The sequence below is a fragment of the Camelus dromedarius genome, chromosome 2, assembly GCF_036321535.1.
Source record: "Camelus dromedarius isolate mCamDro1 chromosome 2, mCamDro1.pat, whole genome shotgun sequence".
Lineage (NCBI taxonomy): Eukaryota > Metazoa > Chordata > Mammalia > Artiodactyla > Camelidae > Camelus > Camelus dromedarius.
In genome coordinates this window covers 85,057,468-85,083,440 of record NC_087437.1, presented here as the reverse complement: position 1 = coordinate 85,083,440, position 25,973 = coordinate 85,057,468, and the positions used below count along the sequence as shown (strand labels likewise).

General features: G+C 33.2%; 1 long non-coding RNA gene and 1 pseudogene across 7 annotated transcripts in view; one reads left to right on the top strand and one right to left on the bottom strand.

Moving 5' to 3' along the window:
* LOC135323329 (uncharacterized) overlaps positions 1 to 25,973 on the bottom strand; it is a 430,798-nt gene that overhangs the window by 253,948 nt on the left and 150,877 nt on the right. The gene's annotated exons all lie outside the window — the stretch shown is intronic.
* LOC105087804 (small ribosomal subunit protein eS8-like) lies at positions 3,246 to 5,571 on the top strand (annotated as a pseudogene).

The following is a 25,973-nucleotide window of genomic DNA, read 5'->3' as shown; positions in this document are numbered from 1 at the left end:
GACACACACACATAAAGAGAATACAATGAGAAGAGATGAAAAAACCAGACAACCATCTTCAAGGCGAGGAGAGAGACCCAGAACAGATTCTTCCCTCAAAGCCCTCAGCAGGAATCAACCCTGCAGACACTTTGGAGACTTCTAGTTTCTGAGTCTGTGAGACAATAAATTTTTGTTGTTTAAGCCACCAAGTTTCTGGCATTTTGATATAGCAGCCCCCAAAACTAATATAAAGGATAAAATAAAGATATTTTCAGACAAATCTGTGGAAGTTTCCCACAAGCAGACTATCATTAAAAGAAAATCTGGATGATATGAGTAAAGAAAATGATCCAAGAAAGAAGATTTGAGATGCAAAAATGGATAAAGAGAGCAGAGAAGCAATAAGGATGCGGCTAAATGTGTTTCAGCATCAACTTTCTGAACCAAAAATAGCATCTTATGGACATAAGAAAACAGAATTAAATTAAACAGCATGTGATAGAAAAGAGACTCAAAGTAGTTACTGTGTTTAAAATTTTCTATGAAGGAAAAGGAAAAATACAAAGATTAGCTTTGAGACTTTAAAAGTCAAGTAAAAACATTATCATCTTTAGATTAATCATGAAAAGAATAATGAAAATATTGGGTATACCTAATAAGAGTATTGATTACAAAAAACTAGTTAAGGAAAAGATGGAATGATAAAATTAACAAATGCAAAAAAAAAAAAAAACCCACAAGAAAAGACAGAAAAGGAAACACAGAAATATCAGAACAAATAAAATGCACAGAAAAGGGTGATAGATATACATCTAAATGTATCAGTATTTATAGTAAAAATAAATGGATAAAATGATCTTATTAAAATACAATGGGTTTGAGATTTGCTTTTGAAAAAACAATTGTGTTTTTTACACAAGTCATAGCTAAAACATATAGCTAAAGAAATTAGGAAAAGATGCATTTTGGGGGCAAAGACAATTGACAAAAACAAGCTTATACAGTTATGTAATAGGTTTTTCTATAAAACAAGGCATTTTTCAAACAAAAAGAGTAACTGGGTAATGATTTCAATTCCCCAGAAAGAAGTATTTATTTTAAATGTGTAGGCAATTGGTAACAGTCTCAAAATATATAAGGACAGATTACATAAAGCACTTGAAGTTATTGTTAACAATGACCCTAACTGGTGCAAATTATTTTCCCTGTGACTATCGCGTAATTGGAACATCCTCCATAATTGCATTCTATAATTACTGCTTGGGGACTGTTTTAGTGCCAACTCTGAGACCTAAATCTCATAGTGATAATTAAAAATATTAATGTTGGACACCATCTGACTCCAGCCCCTCATTTTACAAAAGAAGGAATTGAGACCTACAGATTAATTAAAGAACAGCCTGAATTACATTTAGTGAAAGGGCTGGAGATTAGTCTTTTGATTTTCCATACAAACTTCTCAGAATTATTTCACAAGGTCTGCAGTTACAATAATTTCTACACTAAAAAGGAAGTGGCAGCTTAATATTTTATTCTCTGAAAATTATAATTTCAAAATAAATATTTATTTTGGCTCCAAGGTCTAGATGAACTTTCATGCACTAGAGACCTGGTCTACAAAATAGCTCACATTGTCTTTTCCATACAACCCTTCATTTGTGACTGTGTGATATTTGTGACCCATTAAGGATGATGCGAAAGGCTAATAATGTGCCTCTGTTAAAAAAAAAAACCAAAAACAAAAACAGAGGAGTAGGCACTCAGGTTGACCATCAGCAATTACTCCCAGAGTGGGAGCAGCTGGCTGCCCAGCCAGAACAGTCCTGTCTATCATAACCAGGAAGATGGGGAATCAGAAGGCCATTACTGGAACTACTAACCTCCAGAACATAATGCTAAAATTACGTCATCTGTGAGGTGAATTTACAACCAACTGCCATAAACCCCCAACTCCCAATAAACAAGTGACTAGTTTCTGGAATAATAATGCAAAAAAAAAAAAAAATCAACTTCTTTACCACTAAGTAAGCCCCAAGAAGCCTCACTTCTGCCTTCAACATCTCATTTTGGATCTCCTAGTTAGTAGAATCCGATTTTCATCTAAAACTTTGACTGCAATTTTCCTAGCCTCTGTAGAACAGAAGACATTTCAGAGGAAGTTTGAAATACATGCTGAGTGCCAATCACTCTATGTGCAGTGGGCTCTTCTCACATTACCCTAGTTTACTCTTTTTACCATGATTTTACTTGCCACTATATATAACAGACTTTGCTGGCTTGTTTTCTTTTGCTTCATCTGTCTGTTCCACTGAATTATACGCTTCATGAGAACATGAACCAGTTTTGTTGTGATTACTCAGTGCCTGACATGCAGAAGGTCCACAGCAAATTTTTGCTGAGGGAATTAACTGGAAGCATCAGATTTCACTTCTAAGTAACTTAAAAACTCAGCTCATTCACTGATTTGTTAAACAAGTATAGAAACTTCTCAATCTATATGGACTCCACTGACTTGTCTGCAAATTGTGCTAATAACAAGGCATGCAAAACCCCCATCCCACTTTGTTCTGTCAATCAGCCTGTGTTATGTTTAAAGCCTAAACATCTCATGGAGCGAAAAGATCTTGCTGAATGTATGATGCAAACAACTAGCCTACATCCTGAGGGCCTCTAAGAGGGATTTGGTAAAACATATCACATATGCCTTCACTGTCATGCTCAGGTTGTTACTGCTCAGTCGCTCCTGATCCTGAGGGCATATTTCAGGCAGAACTGTATCCTGAGATTCACCTGCCACAGCCCCAGGGGATGCATGCGGAGTATCGATTTCCCCTGTCATTCCTGGACCAACGACAAGTCCAAACTCAGTGCAGTAGAATTCAGCACCTACCATCTATGCTCTTCTGCTTAAGACCCTTTCCTCCTGGTCTGTCCTTTAAAGCCCTCAAAACAATTGCCCACAGTGGAATGTTTGTGTGGGTGTAGTGTGTGGAGAGGTGTGCCATAGTGGGTGGAGGATTAATTAGCAATGGCAACGGCAGCTAGAAACATCCTCTTCCTTTTGCACAGATGGGAAGCTGACACAGCATGTGTTACTCTCTGGGCCAAAGGTTCTCAGGCTCAGGTCATGCTGCTGTCTAAGAACCCTCTGAGATTCCAGGTTGCTGTCTTCTCCCTGGCATATAATTCCAGCTTCTAGATAGCTTCTAAATTGTTTGCAAGAGGCAAAGCTGTGCTTCAGGAAAAACTGAGTTACTACCAAAATGGAGAACGTTGTGGGGAAGCAAAAGGATAGAGCACGTTCTATCCTCAAAACGCACTGGGTTTGGAATGAGGATGGCAGTTGGTATTGTGAAGAAAATACTGAGAGAGAAAGCTGCTCCCTGCTCCTGGGGGAGACAGGACCAGGGATAGAATATTTCTCCCTCCTCCTAGAGTAGAGCCTGATAGTATGGCCTGTGGAAGTCCCTTGTTTATTATTCACATTCTCCTAATTCATCCCCTGCTCCCTTACACTCCCCAGGTGCAGTAGTGCAGCTCCCTCTATTAACACTGGGAGAACACTAACACTAGTAAGAATGACCGCTCCTGGCAACTCTCCCTTAAGATTCCTCCAGGCAGGGCAGAGAAGGATAGCCTCTTCCAGGCTCCACCCCTCACTTGGGCAGAGGTGGATGGGAACAAGTTTATGCTGAGCCTGGGAGATACAAGTTTTCCCAAGAAAGATGCTTCGAACAGAAGGCTAACTAGATGGGGTGAGGAGAGATCAGCTTTTCCATCGGAGGTGTACTCTGTCCCATCTTATACTGGAGCAAAAGTCTCCCCAGATTACCTAGATTGTCTTCTTCATAGAAAATTGTGGAACACCCCAAAACTTTAGAAGAAAAGAAATCAAACTAGAGAATTTTGAAGTATGGCATTCTCAGAGGATTTTTATATTAATGTTAAACCTGAGATTGATTTAGAAATCCTAACATTATGAATTATTTCAATTTATTCATTTTTCAGATCATCTGCAATTACCCTATTTACATACATTTTTTAGAGAGTATCTAAATTTATTTTCTCTGTTATCATGACGGGGCTATATATAGAATACTACAGGCAGACTTGACCTATATTAAACTTACACTGCTCAGCTTTATTCTGGCCCAGATCCTTGACATTCTTCGTAGTGAACTCCCAAAACAACCCCCCTAAACAACTTTCTGTTTCATTGCATTCCAATTACTATAGCTTTCCACCCCACTACAGCCCACAGACAGGAGAGAACGTCCCTCATTTCTGAGAAGTGCTATATCATATAGCACACATTTGCCCTCTTTCTACCTCCATACAGCTCTTTATTTATACCCGTGGTCTCATCACCATTAGATCCTTCTATAAAAATCTTTATTAATGTTTACCTTCTAAAGTTAACTGCTCACTAAAATGAATCCCTATCCTGTTGACATCATCCCTTCCTATAAGACCTTGATCTTGTATTTATGCCTCCCTTTCCAGCATCATTAATCTTAATATCCTTCCAGTCAAGCTCCTCTACTGTATTATATATTACTGCCTATGTTATGCTTTAAACATTGTTTTTATTATGTCCTTCCCTTTTCAAAACCCTCCAAAGATTATTTCTTTCAATATTTTCCACTTTTTGAGATTTTATTGTAATTCCCTCCTATTAATTCAACTGTATAGTCATCATTCCCTGTCTGCCCATCTCTATTAAAGGACCCCCTCATGATGGGTGGGGGAAAAAAAAAGTTCTTTCCAGCCAGCCACGAGTGATGGGCATCTCTTGAACAAATGGCACAAGTACCGCAAGACCAGGGACAAAAAAAAAACCTACCACAAGAAGCAGAAGTATGACCTGGGATGTCCCTCGCCAATACCAAGATTGGCCCTGCTGCATACACACAGTCTGTGTGCAGGGAGGCAACAAGAAATATTGGGCTTTGAGGCTGCACGTGGGGAACTTGTCCTGGGGCTCTGAGTGTTGCCTGCACAGGACAGGGGTTATGGATACTGTCTACCATGCACCCAACAATGAACTGGTCCCTACCAAGACCCTAGTGAAGAATTGCATCGTGCTCATTGATATACAGACAGTGGTAGAGTCCCACTATGCACTGCCCCTGGGTGGCAAGAAGGAGGCCAAGCTGACTCCTGAGTAAGAAGAGATTTTAAACAAAAAACGATCAAAGAAAATTCAGAAGAAATGTGATGAAAGGAAAAAGACTGCCAAAATTAGCAGTCTTCTAGGGGAGCAATTCCAGCAAGGCAAGTTTCTTGCATGCATTGCGTCAAGACCAGGCCAGTGGGGCCAAGCAGATGGCTAAGTGCTATAGAGCAAGGAGCTAGAGTTCTATCTGAGGAAGGTCAATGCCCAGAAAGGCAAATAAAACCTTATATCTTAGCTCATGTAAAAAGGTGTTTATTTTATAGATAGATATAGATAGAAAGATTTTTTTCTCCCAAATATAGTCTCTAATATATTTAAGCCAGGGTTAACAGTGATTAAAATTCACTGTACTCAAACTACTTGGCATACAAAGGGCATTCAGTACATGGTTGAAAAGTAGATGTATGCCAGTTTATTCTTGCTGCCGTAAATTCAGGTTAGTTCTCACATCTGAATTGGAATTTTCTCATCCCTTAGGCTATCAGAATCTTACCTGTCTTAGAGTCTAACTTTAAATCTATTTCTTTTGTGAAGCCTTCTTTTCATATTCAAGTCTTAATTCATATCCTTTTATTGGAATATTTTAGCAAATGTTGGATACACCAAAAATTTTACGTTAGTCAAGGTTTAATTATAAGTAACAAATACCAACTATTTCAGGTGGAAAGAGAGAAATGTATTTAATCAAGGAAAATATGTGCTTATTAAATTGTTAGAAGGCTAAAAGAGCATACTTTTCATTAATTGGGCATCCAAGAATGATGCATGACAAAAAAACACTAAACTGGAAGGCTGGGGAATCTGCCACAATCAAGGAGAACCACTGCACTTGACCACAGGAACACTAGTTGTAATGTAGGCCTGAGTATGGTCCCACCACAATTATTGGCTATAGAAGTGGACCATGCCTGTTAGATCCAGACAGAATTTAAGCCTGCATCTCAACACCCATGGATGGAAACAAAGGTCTTGACTGATGTTACTAGAGAACACCAAATGATACCGCTTGCAAAAGTACAGTCTTTGTCTAGTATCAACTTCCCAAACATGCGTGAGCTTATCCAACCGGCTGAGCTTTTAGTAACATATGAAATACTAGTGTCAAGAAATTCTAGGGAACTGAATTTTTCAGTCTTCAGCCTTTGCAGTATAGCATGAGAAGAGATGAATATTGGGTATCAATTCACTATATTATCCACAAGTGGACTTTATCTTGTTACTTTGTTATTGTTTGATATATAATGATCATATTTTCCTAAATGTTTAATTATTTGATAATGGCTAATTGGGATGGCATCATATTATTGTAGATGAAAATATGCAAATCGAAGAATATTTAGTTCTAATTATACCTTAGTTCTCTACCAGCCTCTTTTGTTTGTTTAATCATGAAGGCAGTCACTTAGCTTCCCTAGGTCACATTTAATTCAAGATTTTATAGATGATATCTTGAGTACTCTCCTGATTTACTAGTCTATGATTTCATGCTTGATTGAACTATATCCTGTTCGAGTAGACAACCCATCTGCTTGATAGGAGAAAATTGTATTTGAGTATTAAATGTGTATTGTGTGTTTCACTTCAAAAGATTCTAGAGGAGAGATTGAAAGACATACAACATTGACATTTTTTCTTTTTCTCTGAAGAGTGGTTGAATGGATATATTTTTATTCTTTTTAATGATAGGTAGAGACTTGAAGTGCCTTGTGTTACTGCTGCTTGAATGACTTTAACAAGCTACATGGAGCACTCACAATAAAAACTGTGTCCCTAAATCCAATTCTACATGACTTAGAGAGGGTCAATATCATTCTGACTTTTCCCCAATACAAAATAACACTCTCTTGACTTGCTTTTGTACAGTACACTCTCAGTCATTGATCCCCCACTTAAAATGATGGATCTTCCCTGTCTTTGGCTATCACTGGCAGCCAGCCCTTAAACAGATGGGTCTCCAATCACTCGCTGAGGATGGTCTCCCTAAATAACTACCTGCCCGTTGAGTGTAACTAGAATTGGAAACTGAGGCCTATATTATTACACAATAAGATAGTTTGTCCTGAGCGCTACAGTAATTCTAAGAATAAACATGACAATACAAAGAGCCACATTTGAAGTGTAAGTTTCTAGTATGCATTTTTTCTGATTTCATCTGGAATTGTGTAAGTGGGAATTTTTTCTTGTATCAATTCTTGATTAACTCCACTGCCAAAATGTCTAAGGAATTAAGCAGGGATTCTCTACTGCAGATAATAATTGCATTCTTAAGCCCATAGAAAACAGGCAAACCTAACTATTAACAAATGATGCTTAAAATAAAATCTTCCAAACAAAATCTTACAAAAATACAAATTTGAATGTAGATTGTTGTCAGCAGGCTCATGTATGTGTGCAAGCTTTCTTTTATGAAACCATTAATGGATAAAGATATTTAACAAGTCTCTTACTGACTCCAAATTCATTCAGATATCTTGGTTCATCAAATTATATTACAGAGAATAAAGAAATATGTAAATTTCCTACCTAACTAGAGACAGAAATCTTTGAAGAATCCTGGGATAGAATTTTAGACAGAAGATTAGTAAATATCTCAATTTTCAAACAAGAATATTGAATCCAAAATCTATTTGAATGGAAAATTTTTTTGGTCCCTGTTGAATTATTTTTTTATAGTTGATGTACAATATTATACGTTACACATGTACAATATAGTGATTCATAATTTTTTAAAGTTATATTCTATTGATAGCTATAAAATATTGTCTATATTCCTCACATTGTACAATATACCCTTGCAGCCTATTTTATACATAATAGTTTGTACTTAATCCCCTAGCCCTATATTGCCCCACCACCACCATCCCGCCACTGGTAACCACTAGTTTGTCCTCTGTATTTGTGAATCTGCTTCCTTTTTTGTTATATTCACTAGTTTGGTGCATTTTTAAAATTTTACATATAAGTGACATTATACAGTATTTATCTTTCTTTGTTGACTTATTTCACTTAGCACAATGCCCTACAAGTCTATCCATGTTCTTTCAAATGTCAAAATGTCATACTTTTTGTGGTTGAGTAGTATTTCACTGTGTATGATATACCACATCTTCTTTATCCATTTGTCTGTTGATGGACACTTAGATTGCTTCTATACCGTGGCAATTGTGAACAATGTTTTATGAACATTGGGGTGCACGTATCTTTTCAAATTAGTGGTTTTTTTTTTTTCTTTCTGATATATACCCAGGAGTGTAATTATTGGGTCATATGGTAGTTCTATTTTTAGTTTTTTGAGAAACCTCTATACAGTCTTCCATACTAGCTGCACCAATTTACATTCTCACCCACAGTGTACAGGGTTCCCTTTTCTCCACATCCTGGCAAACATTTGTTACTTATGTTCTTCTTGATGACTGCCATTCTGATAGGTGTGAGGGAATGTCTTATTGCTCCCTGACTTCAGACTATACTGCAAAGCTAGAGTAATCAAAACAGTATGGTACTGGCACAAAAATAGACACATAGCTCAAAGGAACAGAATAGAGAGCCCAGAAATAAATCCAGGTACTTAGGATCAACGAATCTATGACAAAGGAGGCAAGACTATACAATAGAGAAAAGACAGTCTCTTCAATAAGTGTTGGGAAAACTGGAAAGCTATATGCTAAAGAATGAAATTAGAACATTCTCTAACATTATATACAAAAATAAATTCAAAATGGATTAAAGACCTAAATGTAAGATCTGAAACCATAAAACTCCTAGTTGAAAACATAGGCAGAACACTCTTTGACATAAATCGTAGCAATATTTTTTGGATCTGTCTCCTAAAGCAAAGTAAATGAAAGCAAAAATAAACAGACGGGACCTAATTAAACTTAAAAGCTTTTGCACAGCAAAGGAAACTATAGACAAAAGGAAAAGACAACCTACTGAATGGGAGAAGTATTTGTAAGTTATATTACTGGTAAGGGGTTAATATCCAACATTTATCAACAGCTCATAAAACTCAACATCAAAAGAAAACTAAAGAGCCCAATTAAAAATTGGCAGAGGTACTGAAAAGATATTTTTCCAAGGAAGAAATGCAGATGGCCAACAGGCACATGAAAAGATGCCCAACATCACTAATCATTAGGGAAATGAACAGAAAATCTTACAATGATGCCATTGCAAGGTTTTAAGACACAGCATTAAAAATATGTGACCCCCTCATAAAAATCAGTGTTTAGCAATGATTCATTAAAATAAAGTCACAGCACACTAACCTTATCTAATTTTTATAGCGTTTAAGATTACTATTTAAGATAAATTCAGAAAAATGTATTAATACAGATTCCCAGTAAATAGCTATTCATCAGTTGGATTGATTCCTCGTCCTCAGTTGTCATTCATAGACATCACATATACACAGGACCAATCCAGACAAAAAATACTGAATTAATCTGTGTCCTTAAAACTCCAGTGATTCCCCACCTGTTGTTTCTTTGTTTCTGTCGTTTCTTTTTTGGATCTATTTTCTTAAGAAAGAAACATTCTTTCCAGAGTTTGTTATTCTAATTTCATTTCTCAAGAATTGTCGGTCAAAAATGGGTCACATACTAATGCCCTAGCTCCAAGAGTTTATAGAACTTCAAATATTTTGTACTTTTAGCTTCTAAATTGGAACACAGACAATGCCAGAAATCAAAAAAGTGAGAGAGGAACGGCGATGCATCAGGCTCCTAATTCTGGTATAACAAATTACCATAAATGTAATGGTCTAAGATAACACAACTGTGTTAGTTAAAGTTTTGGAGGCCATAAATTTGAAATGGATTTCACTGGGCTAAAATCAAGGTGTCCACCCAGCTACATTCCTTTTTGGAGATTCTATGGGATAATCTGATTTCTTGACTGTTCCAGTTTCTGGAAGTTACCCCCATCCTTTGTTAACTCCTTGTAACTTCAAAGTCAGTAATAGCCAATAAAAGCTTTCTCATATAATATCACCCTGACACAAATTCTTCCTCCCTCTTCCACTTTAAGGAAACTTGTGATCACATTGATCCCAATCAGGTAATTCAGGTTAATTTCCCATCTCAAGATTAGTTGAATCCATCTGCAATCTCTATTCTCCATTGTCTAACTTAACATATTCACAGATTCCAGAAAGTAGGGTGAGGATATATTTGGGAGGCTAATGTTATGTCTAATACAAAAAGCTGCCAATATTTTGTATCAGCTTTGTAATACTATGAGGAGCATAATGATGGTAAATTTGGGATTCTTACATTTATTGAGCACTTAGTGTATGCCACTTCATGACTGTTGGTTACTTCACTATTTTTTTTCATTTATTCATTAACTCATGTATTTATTTGTCTTTATATATCTATACATGAATGTGTAAACATATGTATGTATACACTTAATTTGTACTCTAGCTATCTTTTGAGGAGTTGGCTGTGTAATGTTTATTCCCTCATTCACGTAACTTGAAGATGTAATCTGTGTCCTTAAAACCCCAAGGATTCCTCATCAGGTATTCTAGCCCTTTTGAAACCTGAATATCTGCCCAATTTATCGGTTGCCTCAAATTTTAAAACTCATCTTGTTTTCTCTAGTATCTTCCTTTTGTGTTTGCACCATGCTCTACCTATCTCCTTTTCGCCTAGACTACTGTCATGGGTGCTCCTTGAGTCAAGCTTGTCTAACTTTTCACTGGAAAATCACCTCCTTGAATGGATTTGCTGAATTCATGTATCTTCTGCAAGACTGAATATCCTGGTTTTTTTCCAATGACTGACAAATGGTGAGTCCACAACTTTTGAACTCTGCATTGCATTGTTCATCTAACTTTGTTAGCCTAACTTCTGCTCTTGGCTTAATGCATGGGATATTTATGTTTCTAAGTAGTTTGCATTCCCAGTTTTGTATTGCTAAGATTCTGTAGCTGCAAAATTATGATGTTTTGCCCCTCAGGTTTGTATACAACAAAAGGGGTGTTATAAGAAACATTAAAATGCACAGAAGACCTACTTACATTCAAACTGGTTTATCATTTTGAAAAATCTAGTCACACTCAAAGTTAGATATGTGACTTATGTAAGGTGGTGTATGTCTTATAAATCGTAGATCGCTGATAACAGGAAAATGTTATCTTTAAAGTCTGCAACAGTATACAAAAGACTAAAACCTAGATCAGGATATGAAATTACTGTGAACTCTTAAATCAAAATATGTCAAGGATGGCACTAAATAGATAAGCAATCCAAATACAACAGGAAAAAAGAATGTGTGAGAGTGAGAACATCGAGCAAGCAATTAAATTTTGTAAATGCGTAGAAAAATAAGAAAGGATTCATTTCCCCAATGATGAGAAGTAATAAAGCACAGCATACATAAGAACCACAATTGTGTTGCAAAATTTGTTCATTTTAGTTACTTTCAATACAATATTGGTTGAGAAAAAGCATTTCTATATTTATAGTTATATATTTATATAAATATGCAAGGTACATAAATACTTTAAAACAATGTTATACATTTTTATTAAAATTATGGAAAGCCACAGTCATAGTTTAGTATACACAGCAAAACTGTTCAATTTAAATATAGGTGGCTTTTCTATTTAGTAAATATGTCATATTTAATGTATGTTGTTAATATCAAGGAATTACCTAGGAAGTAACCACTTAACAAGGACAATGCACTGGGGGACCATCAAAATAAATTATAGCACCACTGACTAAATTTATTTTAATTATGAGGTATTATTATTAAGAAAACTATAAAAATTCCATATTTAGACTATGGATATGTTCAAATAAAATGACAAAAAGTCAATGTCTATGACACTGAGTCAAATGACTGCAGTTATTCAAAGAAAGCTTATCAGCACCTGGAGGGAAATGATCAATGATTAGAATGAAATGCATTTTGTTTGCAAGAGAAATAGAGATCCTACCACAAATTTGTCAAAATGTCAGAGTGTCTTTGAGAAAATAACTGTAGCATTAAAAAAAAAAAACTAGATGGAATCTGGAAATTAAAAGTATTTGACAGAATTTTTCTGCTTTGTATCCACTGACTATTGCTTGGCCTGGATTAATCATAGCCTTGAAATTAGGACAAAATCAAATATAATTGAAAAAGTGACTTTCTTGTGTGTTTCAATCCAAAAACTGCCTACTTTGGAAAATCCTAAATGAAAGTTTATTAAGAAAATAATTTTGTCGCACAATTGGAAGATGGTGTATATTTTATATCTATATTTTTCTGTAGATAATAACTATCATTTTGTAGATAAATTATAATAATACATATAGATACAAGAGAGAGATGTTTATAATAACATGATATCCTTTTTCCATGCTTTCTCTATTTTTCACAGTAGATAATTCTACTCTTACTGGCTCTAATTCATTCTCCACCCTGTTGACAGAGAGCTATGACTAATAAAAGTCTGACCACATCTGTTTCATCAATGATATCACACGGTTTTTATGATAAAATAAAAATGCCTCTACATACTGCTCAGTTTACCATTTTAGCTGAAAAGGATTTCTTTCATTTCTTTACACCCTTTCTTCAGTTACACTTATATTTATCCCATATTTATGTTTATATTTATCTTATTGTTTCAGTTTATCCAATATTTCTATGTTTATTATTGGCTTTTACTGTTTCCTCTTGATAGAGAGAGAAAAGAAAACCTGATCAACTCCTACACTTGTTCTCTTACTTCTCTGTAGGGAGTTTCTTGATTACCTTCCACACTAAAGATGGTCTCTTTCTTATCTGATACAGTAACAATGTTCACTGCTTTCATCACCTTTATCATATTATAAAATACATTTTTCAACATCTGTCCAGAGTTCTGCTAGATTTTATGCTTTCTGGTCATTTATGTCTTGGTCACCATGATAGTTCCAAAAATTACCACAGAGCTTATTTTCAATAAGCATTTACCTAATGAATAATGACTAAATGAATAAATGAATAAAATACTTTTAAAGTCTCAGAAATGTCAATACAATAAAGGGTAACTAAATATTTTGGAGAGATGGGATTTAGGTATATAAAACTACCTTGGTTTATGATCACAGTAATATTTTTATATTCTATGTATCCTTTAATATGTATTCTCAGTGATGACATTGCTCAATTTTTAAAGTATTAATTTTACTACTTGTTTTAATTTCTGCTGACATCCATTATTTCTTTTTATATGCAATTTTAGCAGACAGTATTCAAAGGAATGCCAAAAGAAAGAAAGAAATTTTAACTAGTCAATGTAGCAGCTCTGAAATAAACACAAATAACATGAAATGGAAAGAAATCATTTGAGAAAAAGATTAATGATCCTCTGTTAATTCAAATTCTATATTATCACCATTATTAGGCATCATCAAAGTTTAATGTGTATGTATGTGTATATATATACATATCTGTATTTATATATATTTATATATACACATACGTACACCAACACAGTTAAATTCATATGCATTTTAGTTCCACATATCTTAAACAAAACATTATATTTAAGAATTAATTTTGCTATATGGTAATTTGAAAGCATTATTCAATTAAATACTATTAATGCTATAAGAATGAATATAGAAACATCAGAAATAATAAAATAGTAATGATATTTTATCATGCAAAATTTTTTATCCCATTTGTATGTTATTTATTAAAGTACACCATTTAAGTATGTTACTTCCACAGAAGGTACACAACATTATACACAATCTGTTTAAATTTTCCATAGATAAAATGAAGCTACCAATCGATATTTGCATAAGAAAACTTCAGAAAATTAAAAACAAAGACATGAAAAAAATAAACTAATATCATTTAGTCTTAAGGACAAAATAAAGACATAGTAAGACTCAAGTTTATTAATAACTCAAATTTAACAATGACTGATTAAATTATTTAAAGATTTACAAAGCAGTTTCTAGTTAAAGAAGCAGAATCCTATGAAGAAACGTATTTTTCCAAAGAGGAACTGCAGATGGCCAACAGGCACATGAAAAGATGTTCAACATCACTAATTATCAGGGAAATGCAAAACCACAATGAGATCTCACCTCACACCTCTCAGAATGGCTATCATCAAAAAGAACACAAATAACAAATGTTGTCAAGGATATGGAGAAAATGGACCCACCGTACACTGTTGGTAGGAATGTAAATTACAGCAGCCACTGTGAAAAACAGTACAAAGATTTCTCAGAAAAATAAAAATAAAACTACTATATGACCCAGCAATTCCAATCCTGGGTTTATACCTGAAAAAAAAAACCCACTAGTTCAAAAGATACATGCACCCCAATGTTAATAGCAGTGTTATTTACAATTGCCAAGGAATGGAAGAAATCTAAATGATCATCAACAGATGAATAAATAAAGATGTGGTGTGCACACACACACAGTGGAATACTACTCAGCCATAAAAAAGAATACAATTTTGACATTTGCAGTAGCATAGATGGACTTGGAGGGCATTATGCTAAGCAAAATAAGTCAGACAAGAGAAAGACAAATACTGTATGGTATCACCTATATGTGGAATCTAAAAATACAACAAACTAGTGAATAAAACAACAAAAAAAGCAGGCTCAGATATAGAGAAAAGCTAGTGGTAAATAGTGGGGAGGAGGAAGTGGGGAGGGGCAATATAGGGTTAAGGGATTACAAAAAATAGGGTTATGGGATTATATAAAATCATGTTTGTGAAACTTCTGAAAATTGTAAAGCACTATAGAATTTAAAGAATCTCATTCAATTGAAAAAAAAAAGAACGAAAGAAAAAGAAAAGTAATTGGAGGTTTTAGTTTTATTCCCGTGAGATTTTTTGGTTTGCATTAGAGGCTGGAGTTAAATTTCCAAAATGAATAATTTAAATGGCACTTAGCAAAGAATAAGTGCACATTTATTATAATTTAGTGGTTTAAGGAAGTTAGCTAATATAAATATGCAAAAATAAGAAATACAAATATAACAACAAAATGCTTACTGTGCAAAGAATATCATAAACAAATTCAATATACAATGACAGACCAAAAGTACATGCATAAGATAGATGAAGGATAAAGAATTATCTCTACAGTAAAAGAGATCCCTTGCAAATTGAGAAGAAAAAAATATAAAAAATAAAATGATAGAATTCTAATTAATAATTCACAGAATAACAAGGCAATTGCAAAAGAAAATTGGAAATGCTAAATGTATTAGGACAATGTAAAATAAATACAATAAAGGAGGCTTTATTTTTCTCAGATTCACATTTTTTTTTAATCTACAAAAATAGGATAAAATCTGCTGGTGGGGTGGATGGAGCATAAGAGAGACTAGCATATTGCTATTGGAAGTATGAAGAAGTATATTCTTTTTGTTCATTATTCAAGAGATGTGTATTGAACATAAAAAATTATAATTATTCTTCTAAGCATTTTGGATACACTGCTGGACAATTACAGAAAGTTCCAGACACTCTACTGGACACTTGGGACATATTATGGAACAGAAATAAAGCCCCTTGTGGATTTATATTCTAGGGTTGTCTCCAACCTGAGAGCATCAATTAAAACTAAATAACCATGTGCATTTTAACACAGACATCCCAAACCTGATGTGGTAACTCATACAAATGAAAGCACAAATTGTTAAAATTTAAACATTTTAGTATATAATTTTGTAATAGAGGTAAAAAATATTTTTAAAACACAGTGAATACTCAGCTTTCAAGGAAGGACTATGTATTCCAGGGAACATTGTACAGTCAAATAAAGTTAAAATAAAGTCTGAGACCTATCTCACATGACCTAGAGGAATTTCTGTAAGTTATTTTTGAGTGGAAGAATAAAGTAGCATAATGTAAATAACACAATCCTACTTTTGTAAAACTGTAAACTGAAAGACATGAGATATATATATATATGGGTGTGTATAATATAAACCTCTACAGAGTTATATAAGAATGAAAATAATATAGTGGACATACCCTATTACTAAATACTACTGGAGAGAGATGGCAGGAGAATATTCAGGAGGGGAAAAAAGAAACAAAAAAAAAGGAAATTTAAAAAGGTAAGTTTAAAATAGTTTGCATTTATGTAATACATGCATGTTTTTACATAAAGTAAAAGAAACGCTCATAATGATATTCACTATTTATTATTGTTCATTATTTCCTGGGACCATGTGACCAAATTTCACTCAGTCTTCACTCGTGTCACCTGGGTATGCTATTATTTTCCTCATATAACAAGAGAAGAAATAAAGGTTAAAGCATCTCATTCACTTTTCCAAGTTCAAACAATTAAAAAGTGGTGGAACTATTGCCTTTCACAACGGTGTGTCAATATTTTAAAATATAAGGTAACTTGGAAAATGCTAAGGTAAAAAAGACTTTGCAACTATTGGAAATATAAGTTTTAACTGTTTTTTTTCCTCCTGAAAAAAAAATTATGTTTTTGGAAGAATTTAAATATATATAAGTCTGCACTGCAATTTTATCTCAATTCTATTAAAAGTTCGTGGCTGAGTAATGAGTTATACAGTACGAGAATGAAGAAAAATCTCTTGTGATTGTTTATGCAAAACCAGTGGACTTTGTACAACTGGTGAGAAGGCCAGAGATACTGTTTTTAGTGTTGTCTGTGTGTTATTAATTTGATTCTTTATTGATGCCCTTTTAGGAACAAGATGTGCTCTCATTCATGTTATTTACTGCTTATGACAGTAAGCCATACTCTTCCTTTTGAGAAACTTAAAGGTGCTGAACTTTACAAAACTGCCTCTGCCTTTTAACTACATTTTCCCTATCATCTCGTTCCCATGACAGTCTAGTGTCTTCAATGTTCAGCTGAGCATTACACTGCCCAAGGGAAAAGTAGTCACGCAATGGCTTTAAATTGCATATGTGCTTTCCTTAGAGGGTGAGTCTTCTGACTTCTTCTAGAATTGCAATGACAGAAAAATTAAGGCTGCTCGACTTATTAGCAAACAATTTATGTGAAGTCTAACTTGTGACTGAAATATCACATTAAATATAAGCACTGCCATTATGTATTTTGATTAAAAACAAAATTCTTCAGAAATCTGTAACCATTTATTTAGAAGAGCAGTATATGATTCTCATTTTCTAGAGATTTTCAAGTATAGGAGAGATTCAGGTTCAAGTTGATTTTTATAGGAGACAGGTATCTGATGAGATGACCTCAAAAGGTCAATTTCAGCTATACTATGTGGTAAATCTTTACTAGAAAATATAATTTATCAAAATAAGTAAAAAAAATTGTTTACATGAAGATACTATAATATACAAAAGTGTCCCAATTATAATTTTCAAGCACAACTAACAATGATAAATTTTTCTAGATATCAGTAAGTTAATCATAACTAAAATGATCAGTTATATGTCAAGGGAACATGTACAAATTAATAATTTTGAAAAATATTACTACCCTAATAGGATTTTGAAAACACATATAACTGGTCTGAGTTTTATTTGTAAAGTACATTGGACAATATATGAAAACTATTGTAATTTTTATGTGCTTCCCTTGTAAAGGCTCTGATTGTCTAAGCCACCTATGGCTTTTCTGATACTACTTTTAACTCCTAATTTGCTGCTCCTTTCTAAAAATCATTTGTAAAAAAATAACTTTAAAAATGCTAAACATCTGAAAACCTTCTTTAAAAATTTCCAGTTGTAAAAGAATAATAATATTCTCCTCTCACTGTTACAATATATTAAAAATAGAATAAAATAGAAAGTCAAACACTTCCTGACCCACAGAGAAAGCATAGCTAAATGGCTGAAAACTACTATAGTGGGTCCATTCTTACATAAGTGTATGCATTTTAAGGAAATGTTGTTAGAATTTCAGGAAATATGTGCTATAGGTCAAGAAAATGCTCTTTTGTTTCTGAAAAAGCCTGTTTAGTTATGACTTAGCAACTTGGAGAACTACTTTGTAAGGGAAATCATTTAGTTCCGTGAACTCAAGACCTCAATTTTCACAGGTAAATAGTAAAGCGGTTTGACTAATCTTCTAAAGCCAATCCACTTATATTTGACATGGCAACGCTTGTTAGGAAACATTTCATGGGCAAAACTCTGGATAGCAGAGCTATTTGTGTTTTCCCCTCCAGTGAAATGTGAAACTAGTGATATTAAACAGCCAAAGACTTATTTCAGATAGAAGGTACAAATGTATACATTTAACAGCACCATTATAAAGAATTAGTTTCACAATCTGTTACAGAACAGGATGAGTTTTATGTGTACCTAAAACATAATCAAGCACTGCAGGAATAAATGCCATTTCTCTGTAGATACACTTTCATCTGTAGCAGTACAGGAAAATATAATTAAACCTGTATGAAGTTAAATGTTCAGGAAGTATGACTTAAAAATACTTTCTTAGGTGGGATGATTTCAGCTCAACACAGGTAGAATAGTTTTGTACTTTTCCTTTTCTTCATTGTGTATCATAGCATATTTGGAAAAATATTTGCTAACATTTTCATGCATACACTGACATTACATGAAGCAAATGGCTTGGATTAAAGTGATTAAACTCTTCTTTCATGCTGTGCTGAAAATAACCCAACTGACTTGAAAACCACATGGATCAAAACTAGCATGACTGAATGATGCAACATGATGTATTATAGCACTAAAATCAGAAAAATTTTTAAATGTAGTTTATGAAATAAAAACTTTGACATTCTAAAGTATATTAAAATACTAGTTCTTTTAAAAAATTAGTTGAGTGCAAAATTTGTTTAAAATTTTACTTTAATAATCAGTATCTATCCTGTGTTTTAAACTTCTGGTGCTTTTTGAAAGGTTAATACTAACATAAGAAATGGGTAATTCAATTTTCCATTAAAGAAAGAAAAATGTTGTATCTACATATAAAGATATACTAAAAAGTTTTCAATTTGATAAAGGGTATTAGAGCTTTGTAGCCCAAACTATTCATAATGATTGATGTACAAAAGATTTTTTCAAAAAAGGTTTGTCAGTGAATAAATCTTTTAGACTTTTTTACTAAATCTATACATACTCTGTACCGTGTCAAATATAAAGATGTGAATTGGAAGTACGGCTCTTTGCTAAGGAGTTTTGCAGCATTTTCAATATCATTATCTGACACGGCGTGCTATTGTTCTAGTATCTTTTTTCTCATAGCGCATTTGTTAAAGTCTGTATATTCAAAAGGTTTCAGTTGAGATTACAAACAAAAAGGAATCTTCATGATCAAATAGTTTCTTTGTGCACATCAATGTCCCTGGGTCTCAGCTAAATGTTAGTTAAAATAATATAAAGGGAATACTCACTCTTATTTTATTACTATTTTCACTATTACTTTGACTTGTGGTATTATACAATCGGTAGAGAAAAGATAAAGGACTACTAGAGAGAGGGATATGCTCATTTCATGAAAACTGGAGAATGTGAGAAATCTAGATATAAATAGGTGTTTTGAGCTAGACGCAGGAGCTGAGAAATGGAAGAAGTCAAAGAACGGACAATTAAAACTCACTTAGGTTAGTCCCAAGACAGAAACAAATTGTAGTTAAATATGAACCTCATAGCTCCTCATTTAAAAATATTCTTGGATAAAATGTTATTCTAAGTAAACTGATTATTTTGACAATTGAAGTTCACTCTTTCAAGAATAAACTTTTGCCATTGTTATTTAAAACAAACATATACTTGCTTTTAAAATGTATATATATTTAACATTTCCTACCATATCAATGTGCAGTGTTTTAGTTTGCTCTTTTCAACTCCAAAGTACATATAAGTGATTCTGTCCAACTCCTATATCCCCAGGATCCTTTGCTTTCATCGTTATTTTGGGAGGATGCATGCAGGCTGTAGATACTTCTGGGGTAACTGAATGTTGGCAGCTGGGCAAGGGCATTTTCCACTCCCATAGTAACAAGATCAAATGGTGAGGTCCTTGGTGAATTCTCTATACACACGAAGTGGGATGTCAGAAGACAAGTGCTCCCAGTAATGTAAGCACTGTTGATTTACTGTCTCAGTTTGATGCACCTAACGTTTATCCTCCTCCCTGACTCTCAATCTCTGAAAGTTGGACTAGATTAACTCTAAATAACTACATCTAATACAGTAAAGAAAAAGGAAAAAAAAATATGTAAGACCTGTGTTTTTAATTCGAAGTATATTCAAGGTCATATTCTATTAGATATGCTGTATTTTCATTCTCTGTTTTCTTATACATAGTATTTCAAAATGCTAAACCTAATTGGAACTTTTCTTGATTTTGGATCATATTATCAATGAGATTATTTTTCTTTTTGCCTGCTTTATTTTTGTAAAACCTTTTTTCTGTCCTCTTTGTCAAACCAATATTCAACATTACACTAAGTGAGAAAGCATTATGGCTAACATAGTGTTAGGTAATTAAAAATTAAAAACTATGAAGGGTGCACATTATTATACTACTAGTTTTCCTATAAGTGGCAATTCATTTAATAATGCTGAAAATAATACAAATAGTAAGTAATTTCTAAAAAGTGATGAACATTTAAAAAAATCAGTGAGCAATAGCAAATGTTAAAATGAAACATAAACTATTTAACAAACAGAATTATTCATATACCTACGGTTAATTAATCTATGACAAAGATGGCAAGAATATACAACAGAGAAAAGGCAGTCTCTTCAACAAGTGGTGTTGGGAAAGCAGGACAGCTACATGTAAATCAATGAAGTTATAACACTCCCTCATCCAATACACAAAAATTAACTCAAAATGGTTTAAACATCTAAATATCCTAAAAATAATACATGACATCATACATCTCCTAGAGGAGAATATAGGCAAAACTTTCTCTGATATAAATTGTAGCAATATTTTCTTAGATCAATCTCTAAATGTAAAATAAATAAAAGCAAAAATAAAGAAATAGGACTTAATCAAACTTAAAAGCTTTTGCACAGCAAAGGAAACTATCAGCAAAATGAAAAGACAACTATGCGTTGGGAGAAAATATTTGCAAACTATGTGGCTGACTAATTTCTAAAACATACATCATAACACATAACTTAATCAAAAATGGATAGAAGACTTAAATAAACATTTCTCCAAAAAAACATACAGTTGGCCAACAGGCACATGAAAAGATGCTCAACAACGCTAATAATTAGAGAAATGCAAATCAAAACTACAATGAGGTATCACCTCACACCTGTCAGAATGGCTATCACCAAAAAGAATCTACAAATAATATTTTCTGGAGAAAGTGTGGAGAAAAGGGAACCCTTCTACACTACTGATGGGAATGCAAATTCATGCAATCACTATGGAAAACAGCATGGATTTTCCTTGAAAAACTAAAAATAGAGCTACCAAATGATCCAGCAATCCCACTACAGGGTATTTATCCAGAAAAAAACAAAAACTCTAATTTGAAAAGATACAGGCGTCTCAATGTTCATAGCACCTCTACTTAGGATAGTCAAGACATGGTAGCAACCCAGGTGCCTATCAACAGACAACTGCCTTAAGAAGATGTGCTACACACACACACACACACACACACACACACACACACACACACACACAAGGAATATTACTCAGCCATAAAAAATGAAATAATGTTGTTTACAACAAGGTGGAAGAACCTAGAGAATATTATACTTAGTGAAGCAAGTTAACATAATTTTTATGTGGAATCTAAACAATACAAATCTATATACAAACAAGTCTATCTATATCTATATATATAAATATCCATATTTATATATATATAAATCTACATATAAACAAAAACAGATTCAGAGACATAGTAAACAAAATTATGATTTTCAAAGGGGAAGAGATAGTAGGGATAAATTGAGTATGAGATTAACAGATACAAACTACTATATATAAAATAGATAAAACAACAAGGATTTACTGTATACCAAAGGAAACTATATTCAATATCTTATATTAACCTGTAATGGAAAATAATATTTTTGCATCACTTTGCTATACACCTGAAAGTAGCACAATATTGCAAATCAATCATACATCAACTACAAAAACAATAGGAAAAAAATAAAAACATAATTATTGAGTGAATATCAAAGTTATCTAGATATGTTATCTAAAGTATGGTTTAATTGTGTCCCAGTCATTTTTTTTGACCCTAAACCCTTTATCTGACTTGAAAGAGATAATCAATTTTATATGTTGGCTATTGCCAAATATTCAAAAAAATTATTAAAAATGTCTATACGTAAGGCTATGCAAGGTGTTATGTTGAGCTTATTTTTTATTATTTGTTTATAATATCTTAAACTACACAGAAATTAGACTTAAATGGTCATTAGAAAGATTATATTGTATCTTTCCATGGAAGGACTTGTATTCACTCTTGGAAAGCATCTCCAACATCATCCCAAACACCTAAGCTTAAAATGAGGGTCAATTTAGAGCCTTTGTTTCCCTCATCCAAAAACATCCGATCAGGCATCTGCAAATAATGCAAATGTACTCTGGATAAGTTTGGCAGGAATACAGTGAAACAGAGAACTATCATGTGGCTAACATGATTGCCAGGAAAGCCAGAGGACCAAGTTAGAATAAAACTAGAAATCAATGAAGGCTATGTACAGTGGAAACACACACAGTCATGCCAGTCCTAGGATAGCTATTAGGATTGTCATAGAATTCTTTATACAACACTTGCTGGAGCACACCTTGACTCTCAATTCTGACATTACCATTACGGGTAATTTTTAACTGTCTGACATCAGGGTGGCCTTCCTTCCTCCAGACCCCACGTCCTCATTTCAGGTAGGAGAGAGGATTGAGGACATATATTCTATTACTTCCTAACGTCGAATCTATGCTGTAGCTTTTCCCATCAGAAGGTGTAATAATTTTCTCCATCCTTGATCTTGGTCTTGTTTGGGCATACTTTATGGGAAACAGATGGGTCATCATCAATGTCCCCAGAATAAAAGGGGTACACAGGCTGCAGTTAATTTAGGGCATACCTTTTATGACGTAGGAGTACAGAAAAAAGAAAAGATGCCATGGGAGGGGGAAAAGTGAAAGGGAAGGAAAACAAAAAAGAAATGTCAAGAAAAGAGGTGGAAACAGTCCTAATTTTACCATGTGGTATAGTTGTAATAGTCAAGTACTTTAAAGAATACATTCTTTAGATTTTATATTGGTTTTAAAAATATTTTCATGGATCAAAAATTGTCAAATTCTATTTTTCCACTTCTTGAACCCTGATGAAAATGTGATCATAAATCTTCTTCTGGATAAAAATTTACTGGAGTATTGATTGCTAATAGCAAGATTATGTGACAAGAATCAGAGCTCCATGGACAGAAGTTACTCTAACAGCTTCATCGGAGAAAGGATACTGTCAACTTGTTCCTTAATCCAATTGATAGTTTTTCTGTAAATTGCAATTTATTACCCCCACACCTAATCATTATGCTCCAGTTAAAGTCAGCTTGGAAACCCTAAGAGAATTTTAATATTTGTTTTCTAATTAGGATGATCATTTTCAATTAACCTTCACTTAAAGGCTTTTAACTAAAATATAGTTGCTGATAACTCTCAGAACTATCATTAAACAGAAAGCCGTGGACATTTTATGGCATCCTTTTATACCAGCTTCCCAGATTACTCAGAATGCTTCCTTCTTCTGTTGGACATTTTATAAATTCTTCCCACATACCCAAAGCTGTAAGCTGGGAATAAAACGGCTTTATCACTTTTTAGGGAGATACTTTTCCAGTTAAACTGTTCCTTGCAGCCAATCAATTTGTCAGATCAGAGGCCTGTCTTTTGTGAGAGTTCCTCTGAACTAAAGCTGACAGGGTTAGGCCAGGGTCAGTTGTCTGATAATTCAAAGTGAAAGACAACTTAAAGCACTATAGTAGAGAGGGTGAGGAATTAGCACAGATGGCATTATCTGGAAGTTGACATTGATAAAAAATGTATTTGTAAGAGTTAGCTTGCAAGACTTTTTTTTTTTTTTTTTTTTTTTAAGCTCTCCCGTTCCCTGCCCTCTCAAATGACATTCAGATTAATTGGAAAAGTGAAAAAAGAAAGACTTATAAGCCATTTATCTACCAAGTGGTACGATTAAAAAAATTAAATCTTGATGGTCTTCAATAAAGAAGCTTAACAAAGATTAAGGGTTATCAATCTCTGCTGTAAGCTATCAAAACTGACTGGCCTTAAATTGTATCGAAACGAGATGCAGTATCACAGATGCTTTATTCAAGGTATATGTTCCAATGTAGATATTTAATTACTTAAAGTTTATGGATTTTATAATTTAAATAGTAACATTTTCAAAATACCAGTATTTATCAGAAAAAAACTCATTCCTATAAAGTGTTGCTCATAATTACATCGGAACTTAATTTATGTAGAAAATCTTGCTATGATCGAGTCAGATAAATTCTAATGTTGCAGTCAGTGAATTAAGGGAACTTACATTTCTAAGTTTCAGAATCAATCATCAAAAGTTCTCAATTTATGAGTACTTCATATGCATGAGATCGTATGTAATGTATCTTACTGGTGTGCAATGTTGTTTCAAAATGAAAAAGAATTGACTGAATCTTTTTCTAACAGAGAAATATCACAATCATTCTATGTGCCTCAAATAGAGGGTAATGGTATGCAGATCATCAACCATCTAAATAATTGCCAAAAACTTTACAAAGAAATAAGAATGTATTACTGTCTGGGGATCTGGAAAATGGTAAAGTGAAATATTTCTCAAAAATATAGCAAAAGAGCCCTTTTTTCTGCCTCTTACACCAACATAAGAAGACTACAAACCCAATGGAAAAATTTTTTTTCCCACACCCTGAAAAAAAAATTTCCAGTGAAGGAAGCTAATCTAGCAAATTAAGATTTACCTTTATAAATAAAAATATCAATTTAAATGTATATTCAATAGGCTCTTTGACCTTTAATTTTCATGTAAAATTACATAAAGAAATATTCTGAAATATTGCATAAACCTATAGTTACTACATGAGATGACAAAACAAGGCAGTGAAAGAGGAAAAAAATTAAAAGAGGAAAATGGAGTTAAATGACAAAGTACTTGAGAACATATAAGATACTTTAAAGTACTCCATGAATGATAAAGTTTCATTTATTACATTTTTCCAGACTTTGAAATAAGTATTATATAAGTGCCACCAACGTGTTTATGATATTTAATTTGTTATAATCAATCAATTTTGATAGACCCTAAGAAATACTGTTTTAGGTAAATTTAAGAAAATATGGGAATTAAATGTTCACAGTAATATTCTCCTATAATAGGATTTTTACTACAATTGTATGAATTCATGTTTTTGACCTATGAGACTCCACATCTAAAGCAATATTTAAATAAAACATTACCTATAGTTTTTAAATAAAACGTAACTGTTTTTAAATAAAACTTAACTGTAAGCATTTATCCTTAAATAAGCTATTTGCTATGTTAATATATTTCATACACTTAATGAATCTAGATACAAAGTGATTTCTTCATCATTTTCACAGGGATTTTTCAAAATCGGGATAACATGGAAGAACTTCTTTAGTCAATTATCAGAAGTCCAAATTGAAATATAAAATTGGAAAGGTTGATGTGGTGATTTGGATGCTTTGGTAAATAATTCTGTAATCCAGTCTTGGACCTCTCTTCTTCCTCCTTCCTCTTTGCCATAACTCTTTAATGTAAGAATTAGTTTAAAAATTACACTTTTCATGAAAGCAAAATGATACAATCTCTATAACTGGTAAATTAATAA